The 9641-nt window shown below is 49.4% G+C and overlaps 1 protein-coding gene across 15 annotated transcripts in view; it reads right to left on the bottom strand.

The window, feature by feature from the left end:
• The window catches only part of MSI2 (musashi RNA binding protein 2), a 437270-nt gene that overhangs the window by 29434 nt on the left and 398195 nt on the right, over window positions 1-9641 (bottom strand). The gene's annotated exons all lie outside the window — the stretch shown is intronic.

The following is a 9641-nucleotide window of genomic DNA, read 5'->3' as shown; positions in this document are numbered from 1 at the left end:
GAGAGAGAGACAGAGAGAGAGAGAGAGAGAGAGAGAGAGAGAGAGAGAGAGAGAGAGAGAGAGAGAGAGAGAGAGATGGAAGAGGAAGCCCAGTCCTACAGTTTAAAGTCCTTAGGTACCTCTTTCCTACAACTATCTGGTGGAAGAAGAGAAGGTTGGAGATTCAGCTGGAGGTGGCTTGCTACAAAGCGAGAAAGAGCTCGCGGCTTTACCTTTTGATGCTTCCTCCCTCCCTCCTGATCTATTTTGAGGCAAGGAGTACCATCTTGTCAGCTGATCCTTCCTGACCTTTCGAAATCGCTTGCTTAATTACACTGAACAAGATGCTCTGAAATAACTCCAACTATAACACAAACCCAGAAACGTGTGTTCTAGCAAGACTGTTATTAAATACACCTTTGCTGTTATTGGGCTATTTGCAACGTCTAGAGATGTTTGGGTTGCAAAATAACTAATGGAAGTATCTGAAAAATGCACAGAAATTGGGATAAACACTGAAAGCCCATGGGCCCACTCTTCCCAACTAACAAATGGCAGAGCACTGTTCTGCCTGCTGTCTCCAGGCAAAGCGAAAAAGAAGACTCTAGTACCATGGCCAGCCTTTCAGCAGCTTTGAATTCTTTCAGTCCGCTAAAGATGCAAGCGTGCCGAGTGTCCCCAGAGGTCAAACTGGCCTCTAGCCTGCAGGTACAACCAGGAGCCCTTCCACCTGCCGCCTCCCTCGCTGTGCGTTATGTGCCTGCAGCATTTTGCATTAGCTTTCTGCCTGCATCTTGCAAGAGTCACACCTCTTGGAGGCACACGACGAGTGGGCTTATTTCGAGAAACTAGAAGGTCAAGGAAGCATCGCTGCTTAGAAATCGGGCCCTCCCCCAGAGCCCTCCATGCCGCTGGACAACTCTCTCTACCTCTCAGCAGCCTCCCATGCCAGAAAACAGAGATCTTTTGACAGGAAGGCATGAGATACATCTGGGCAAGGAAGTCCTAAACTAAGCAGCGGCTGTGACTGTGCCGCCATTGCAGCAGCTTTCTCCAATGCAGTGTCCTCCAGATGTCTCGGACTCCAACTCCCAGCATGCCGCAACTAGCATGGGAGTCGCAGAACATGAGGACACCCTGTTGGCCAACAAATAGAATAACCCCACAGCGTAGTGGAATTCCCTCCATGACGTGTTAACTGCATGTTAGTATTATAAGTAATGGAACCTGGCAGAGACATCGTGGCAAACAGCGGCCGTTGGCAAACGGAGGAGACAAAATTATTACAGGGGCTGGGGAGGGATTTGTGTGCTGGCATCACCGGCCTTTAGAGGAGGGGAAAGTGAGCAGGATCAGTGCGGCTGGGGAGGAGAATCCAAGAAAGTAACTCCTCTGCACTGAGCAGCATTGGCAAAGCAGAGCACTGTTACAATATTAACGATTAAATGTCAAACTAACATTTGGTGCTTTTGCTCATGGAGGAAAATGTCCTGCTGAGATATTCTGAGGCCCCCTTATTAACTTGCAGACTTTGCTTTTTCAGTTCAGTAAAGTGGATATAAGGTCTTGCTGACAGCCCTCCAGAAGGCCTATGTCAGAGAGTGACGGACACAGCACCTCTGAGTGGAAGCAGCTTCAGGTCGTGTCATGTGAAGACTGCCTCTCTCCACGCTCTGGGCAGCCCTCCTGAGAGCTGTCGGCAACTTGGGATTCATTGGCAAGCCCTCAAGCTAGCGCCAGTCTGCAGAGGTAGTACCGCAAATAAAAACTGCTTCTCCTCTCTACTAGGGCTTGCCAAGAGGCAGGGTGGCCAGGTGGGAAACACCTGAGCTGAGCCCATGCATAGGGATTTGCAGCTCTTGAGGCCAGGTGGTCACGAAAGTCAACCAACTGGCCAAAGAGAGATGATTGACCATGATTTGTTAACAGTGATCTTGTGAAGTACTCCAAGAATGCCACTGTGTAGATCGAGGTGGGAACCATCTCAGGCTGGAAGGGTCCTATTAGAAGCACTGGTCTTTGGAGTGGTGTCCCAGAGGAGCAGGATCTAACCTTTGCCTGCAGGTGTGCACAAGAAGGACCATTAATACTTGGAGCGGAGGTGAGGCATTCATGGTGCTCCAGCTGCTTCGGCTTGCAACTCCCATCAACCCTACCCACCACTGTGAGAGGTCATGGGAGTTGTAGCCCCAAACAGCCAGAGGCCCACAGATTTTCAGCATGGTGCAGAAGAGTCACTGGTTCGCTGCGACCCTCATGCCAATGTCCAATGGCCCAGTGCTTCCATTTTTAAGGGAAAGAACCACTGGGCTGCTTTAAAACCTGGAAAAGCATGTCTTAGCACAAACATTTGGCACAAACCAAGATGGGGGTGAAGACTGCATTTTATGCCTCACTTACCAACTGAGGGGTAAGTGATACATTGACTGCCGTACAACTTACTGTATCTCCTTTCATGGTTGACAAATCCATGTATGCACGCACAGCACTGTTTGTACGTTCAGGATTTGGTCTGAACGAGAACGTTGGATGCATACCAGTCACAGCTAATTTCCCACTGTTTGGGTGTCACTCTGTTTGTCGTGACTGCAAACACTGGAGGGGTGCATGACAATTCCAGCCCACCAAAAGACCACCCTGAGAGGAGGGCTTGAAGAGACCGGGACAAGAGAGCCTTTCGCACTGGAGCCAATAAGTGAATGAAGACGGAGTAGCCAAAGAACCAAATGCCTTGCAGAAAGCAGGCCTTCCATCGGAATATGCTGATTAATAACGCTCGCAATACAAGCCTCCTAATCCCGCCAAGACCTTAAAAATACTTCCGCTGTAAAGTAACTGCAGAAAGGGAAGAGAGCATTCATCCAATATTATTTTAGAAACAAATCTCCTAAAGAAGCCCCCAAGAGAGGAGCTAAAAATGAGACAATTCACTGAATTTAAAAGCTCAGAATCAATTTGCGACATAAGAGCAATGCAGATCTCAGAAGGGGAGTTCTTAATCTCAACTTTCTGGTTTAAATTGGATCACAAGAAGTGGATATCGGCCAGCGCTGCTTTTTGCCCAGAAGATCGCTGGAAGTACAGTCTGGTAACTTGACAACCTGAAAAGGGAGAGGAACAATGACACTGGCCTGCCATACCTTGGGCAAACCTGGTCCAATGGAAGGTCCACTCAGCTCATCAGATACAAAACGCCCTCCTTCCTTTCTCACCAGTAGCCTCCGCCAAATGATGAGCCAACACGCTCCCAGTGTGTTCTTGCTTCAAATACCATTTCCAAGGAGATTGGCTACTTCACCGGCAACTCTTCGCTGCTACTTCACTTTGCAGAGTGAAGTCCTTTTGTTGCAGAGGAATTCCCTTCTGCGCGGTACTCCTTCCTGGCTACAAAACTGCACAATCAGCGTTTGCGTACCCTGCTCTTCCTTTTGGATCTTTCTCAAGAGAGAAGTGAAAAACCAACGCTCTGCAGGGCTCATGGCAGAGTTTCCATCTCGAAAGACCAACAATTGGGATGTGAGGACATGCAAATCATACCTTATTGACGCGTCTGCTTCCCAGAAAGTAAGGATGAACTCCTCTGGGGTGCGCGTTCTGATACCAAGCCCTCAAACCTTGCCCGCTTGTGCGTGTCCAATGCCAGCCTGTCATAGCTGCTTGCACTGGGACGTTTTCTTCCTCTCCCCTCCTGATAAATGAAAGCTAGAAGTGCAGTTAAAGAGGAGAATAACTTTCTCTTTTCTAGGCGCTCTCTGGCTCAAGATGCCTTCCCTGAAATCCCCAGTGCTGGTGAGAGAGGAGGAGTGTGGTTGAAGCTGTCACTGTGTGTGGGAGAAACACAGATGGGCTGGCCGTGGACACCTCCCCAGCGGGCCAGTGGTGCTCCAACCGGCGGTACTCTGGGTGGCAGGCCCAGGGCAAAGGACAGGATGGCGCTGTGCCACTCCACCTACAGAAGCGGACTGGTTGGTAGCTGAATCTTAATTCTGCAAAGCCTCCTCCTCTACATCCTTGGGGAGCAAAGTCAGGATACGTGTGCGCCACAGGTAGCTCGGTCTGCCAGCATCTTGCTCCTTTTAGCACACTGCCCCATCTGGCGCCTGTACAAAACGGATGCGTCGGCAGTGGCACCCGCAAGCGTCACGCGTCACAGCTGGCCACGCCCCCCACGGCCCTGGCTGTGCAGGGTGGGAGTGGCTGGGGAGGCCGCAGTCGCCTCACCAATGGTAGGTCGGCTGAAGGAATATGCTACGAAGTGCCACCTGGAAGGCTCCATGGGAGTGTGAGGACAAGGCCTGTGGCCCTTGGAAAGAGACGGAACATCTGAGCCCTCGGTAACTAGGGCTTGGCAAGCCACAGGGCTAGCAAGAAGAGCAAGAAGCTAGCTAGAAGCTCCTAGAAGGGTAACAGTTTTAGCATTCCAAGCCACCTAAGGCGGAGATTTCTGGAGGTCGTTTTGGATCCAAGACCAAAAACAACAGAGGTCGTGGTGAGCAACCAATATGGGGTAGGGGGCCGGACGCCTCCACAGCCGGCAGCGTGGAAGATGGGCCGAACATCCGTACTGTACCCCGTGAGAGGAAAACACGGGCTGTGCACCAATGCACCAGTTCCATTTGGCGTTCACGAGGCTTTAGGATATACAGGGCAAAGCAATATTTTTGAAACAAGTAAAAGCAAAAATGCACAAGCAAAAATGATGGATTACTATTTTGGGTTCTTTTTAAATTGGGGTCAGGCAGGTTGATGACTGCGGTGGGAGGGGAACGCAGCTGTAAAAGCAGCTGTAATCTCCAGCTTTATTGGACAGTGGATCTAACCTTCCTGTCAAAGCCAGCCTGCAGCTCCCAAATGAGTCTCCAGTGGGAAACTAACAAAGTAGTAAAACTCTGTTTTGCACCTTCCCTTTTAGGAAACGGGGCCACAACAGGAACACGAGTGGGGTTTTCCAGCACTGCTGTGTGTGCCCATTAACCTAGATTACACGCACAGGCCCAGGAAGTTTACATTCAATTAGAAAAATAATGACGTGGGCTTCCAATCATGCCTGTCACATCAGAATCTCCGTTTCTTTGACTGCTTCAGAGGGAGAATTAAAATGAACACGAGTCATAAGACATTATTCAAAAACAGCCCCCCCCCCCTTTAAAACACAAAACCACTGGGGGACACATTAGAGGAAGAGATGGAGCCATGCTATGGAAAACAACAGCACTGTGCTGGTTGGGTCTCTGATGACCAATTTTGTTCTGTTGGGTTACAGAAGGCAGAAGTGGGAAAAAAGAATTGAGAAGAGGGGGGCAGTGATGGAAAAGTTCCAAAGATCTCGGTGACGAGAGGAAGAACGTGCGCATAAGAAGATCGTCGTGGGGCACCATATTTGGCCTGTCAAATAAAGGAGCCGACTCCTGGAATTCTAAGAAGCATGTTAAATCATTTCAGGCACAATCCTACGTGAGTTTAGACAGAAAAAAAAAGGCCTACAACTCCCAGCATGCCCCAGCCAGCTCTGCAGGCCACCCCTGTGCCTGCACTTGTGTAGGCGTGTGCCTGGAAAGCCATTTTCCCCACACACGGCAGGGGCAAGCGAGGGTTTGCCACCAAAAAGACACTGAATGGGGGGCCGCAGCCAGCCAGCAAGCACCCAGACAAGAGCAGCTGTGACCTTAAAGCAGGAATTGCTCGTTCGACATTCCAAGTCATTTCAATAAAAGAAAATAGATTTCCTTTTGATTTTTGGGTGAGCTAATTAAACATCCAACAGAGTGACCAAACTCTTGCTGTTGGGTTAAAAAAAGTGGGCTCAAGGCAGCCTGGAAATGACCTTCTGCTTCACATTCCACTGCTGCAAATGATTTCTGCCTTTTTAATTTTTATATTCCACCTTTCCTTCAAGGAGCTCATGGATGTGGTTCTCCATGTTTTTCCCTGTGAGGTACTTAGGCAGAGACTTTGGGCCTGGGCCAAGGCCAGGAAGCAAGACGCATGGCTGAGGAAAGGTAAGAACCTGGGTCTCCCCGGTCCAACACTCTAACCGGAGCAGCATCCCAAGCCATGCTTTCCATAAGAAACGCCCGGTATAATTCAGTGAGGAAAACAAAGTGGAAGAAAGCTGCTTCCTTGGAGGAGAGCCAAAGACACAGAAGGCAAAGAGGCCCTTACAATGACACGCACAGTCCTCGTTCCCACAAGCACATCGTCCCATCCTTTGCTGAGCAAGGGCAGATACCCTGGAATCTCTTCCACTCTTAGGTAAGGAAGAAGGACTTCAAAGGCAACATGGCAATGGTTCGTACCACAGCGCCTTTCAGGTGTAGCATACGCAGCTGAGGAGTATGAAAATCCACTGCAGTACAAGCCCCATTTTCCCCAGCTGGGGAAGGAGATGCAGGACAGTGCCCTTGCCATGCAGTGTGGCACCTGATATTCTCCCTGCTCTAGAGTGAAGCTTTTTTGTAAAACAACGTGAGGAAGAAGCCTTTAAAAATGTAAACGGAGCATCAATAACTTTTGTGATGTATGCCAGCGGCATACTCAAGCAGCCCCGTTGGCTTGGGTGGGAATATTTCAACTCTCTCTCCAGTCTCCCTCCCTCCTAACCAGAATCGCAAATTTCCCTTGCTATTCCAGGCAGGTCCACATCGCAGGTGGGGGAGCCTATATCCAGAACAACTAGAATGCTGCTACCTGGGACTCGTGGACGGACATACTCTTGGTCTCCTCAAGAATATTCCAGCCTCCCTCCTAAACTTCAGCTTTAGTTTTTAAAAGTTTTGAGACCCTTTTTGTGGGGACAGAATGGGAATCTAGCCCAGATGGGCTTTTCCACAACCAGTTACTAAGAAGTAACACGCAGTTTAAGGTGTGATCCTATGCATGTCGGTGGGGGCGCGTGGGGGCTGAGAGTTTCATGCCCTTCTGTCTCGAGTCTTAAAATATCTTTAAAAATAGTAATCTGCCTGCACGTATATTCTGGAAGTTTATCCATAATCTTAAAATTCCAAGACCGCTTATGCCAACACAGTTTTGATTCTGGTCTGAGGTTTCTACCTGCAGATTTTCAATTACTCTAGGAGTGCAGTGGGCAGCAAATACGGTCTGCCTGGAGCGCAGCCTCCAAGCTTTTCCCTATTACTATTTGATGAATTAACCAACGCAAATGAGAAACAGGATCGGGACAAAGGGAACCCACCTCAGCACCTTCTAGCAAGCAAATAGAGGAAGCCCAAGTGAGGAGACCGTGCAGGCCTCGAGCCCGTCACACAGTCGTGCAGAGGAAACACTTTGGCTGGCTTACCAGGCACGGCATCCTCTGAACCGGCATGTTTGCATAAAGCCCCCACGCCAATTAATCCAGGGCTGGACAAGACAGGTCACCAGTGAAGGATAAGCTCTCTTTTGATAAAGCGGGGAGACATTTCCAGGCATGATTCATTATGACATCTGCCTTAGTGTGTGGTAGAGCACTGCACCAAGGTGGGTTTGGGGAAGCACAGGTGGGGGGTGATGAAGCCCACCACAAGGGCTTTTCTCTAGCAATTTCACAGTTGCATCCCCAAATCTACTCCATGTAGAAGGATTTAAGCCAAAGCAATGAGGGAGGCCTTTTGCTAGAGGGAAGAGTGAGAAGACGCTTCGCCTTCGGCTGGGACATTTCAAATGAGCATGGATTTCAAGTCTGGGCTCGTGCCTCTGAACAAGGCAGTCTGGAGCCTTGCAACAAATTGCTGCAGCATATCCCTGACGTTTGACAGTATGATAGGGAGCTGGAAGGAAGTGAGTATCGGTACCAGAGTCAAGAGTTCTAATTGTCCTCTAACTTGGGGTTCACTGTCTATTTAATTCGGGGAGGTTTGAACGTTTAAGAAAATGCAACCAGTCAGCCTTCAGTGGTGCTTGAGGCTGCTCCACTCAGTCAAGGGTTTGCTTTCACCTGGGAGGAAGTTTGAGCCAGCAATTTAACCTGAGGAATATCCTGCAGGGCTGCTGTAAACCACAGTCTCTCAGCCTACCTCTGCAACAAATTGCCCTACAAGGTTTTTATCAACAAAGCTCTCAGCTTCAGCCCAGCCTTTACGAGAATGGTTCAGCCGCTCACAGCTGAACGACCCTGCAGGGCTCTCCGAAGCCAGTCCGCCCAGCCTGACCGTGAGTTGCATTTCTTCAGCATCTGCATTACTGACACAGTTTTCAAAAAACAAACAAAATCACACGAACTAGGCACCCTGGAGCAGGAGCAGCTCGTTGCTGCTGTCTTTGGGGAGGGAGTTGGAGGAGGGCAACGGGGGCGGTCACACAGTCTCCGCTACCTCACAGTCTCGGCCGTCTCCTGCTTTCTGTGCGCAGCTCTCACTTGTCTCCCAGGGGACAATGAAAACTCTCGACCAGTGATGTCAAACCTTTTAGAGACCGAGTGCCCAAACTGCAACCCAAAACCCACTTATTTATCACACAGTGCCAACACTGCACTAAAACTTGAAAACAGGTTTTAGCTTAGAAAAACAACTCTCAGCCAGTTCAAGCAAATAGATATATATCCTTGGCAGCGCACTGACCGGCCACGTGAAAGCTCGGATGAATCGCAGCTAATGAGTCATAGCTTGTGACATCATCGCCTGGCGCCACTACTCTTTTCCGAGCATGTGCAGGGCACCTATGTGCGCGGTTATCTGACGCTCGGCTGCTGGGGCAATGCTGGGGCGACTTGGCCCGCGTGCTGACAGAGAGGGCAGTGCTTGCCCACTGTGGCAGGCATGCCATAGGTTCACCACCACTGCCCCAACGCTACCCTGGAGCACACCCTTAACCCTAATATAGTACAAAAGTTCCACTGAAAATAGGATGATTTTCAAACAGCCTTCCTTGAGTAGCTTTTTCTGCACAGTTCATCATTTTGGCCCATTCTAAACACATTCCAACCATCAAAATCATGCCAGGACACCTCGTTTTCATAACCCTAACCCTACCCTGGTGCACACCCCTAACCCTAATAGAGGGCTCAAGTTCCATTGAAAAGAGGACAATTTTGAAAAAGCCTTCCCTGAGTAGCTTTTTCTGCGCAGCTCATCATTTCTGCCCACTCTAAACACATTCCAACCATCAAAATCATGCCAGGACACCTCGTTTTCCTAACCCTAACCCTACCCTGGTGCACACCCCTAACCCTAATAGAGGGCTCAAGTTCCATTGAAAAGAGGGCAACTTTGAAAAAGCCTTCCCTGAGTAGCTTTTTCTGCGCAGCTCATCATTTCTGCCCACTCTAAACACATTCCAATCATCAAAATCATGCCAGGACACCTCGTTTTCCTAACCCTAACCCCACCCTGGTGCACACCCCTAACCCTAATAGAGGGCTCAAGTTCCATTGAAAAGAGGGCAACTTTGAAAAAGCCTTCCCTGAGTAGCTTTTTCTGCGCAGCTCATCATTTCTGCCCACTCTAAATACATTCCAACCATCGAAATCATGCCAGGACACCTCGTTTTCCTAACCCTAACCCTACCCTGGTGCACACCCCTGACCCTAATAGAGGACTCAAGTTCCATTGAAAAGAGGGCAACTTTGAAAAAGCCTTCCCTGAGTAGCTTTTTCTGCGCAGCTCATCATTTCTGCCCACTCTAAACACATTCCAACCATCAAAATCATGCCAGGACACCTCGTTTTC

This window comes from Varanus komodoensis, unplaced genomic scaffold (genome assembly GCF_004798865.1).
Source record: "Varanus komodoensis strain SLA01 unplaced genomic scaffold, ASM479886v1 scaffold20_1, whole genome shotgun sequence".
NCBI classification, from domain to species: Eukaryota; Metazoa; Chordata; class Lepidosauria; order Squamata; family Varanidae; genus Varanus; species Varanus komodoensis.
Note: the sequence above shows the minus strand (reverse complement) of the source record. Positions and strands in the feature narration are given on the sequence as shown.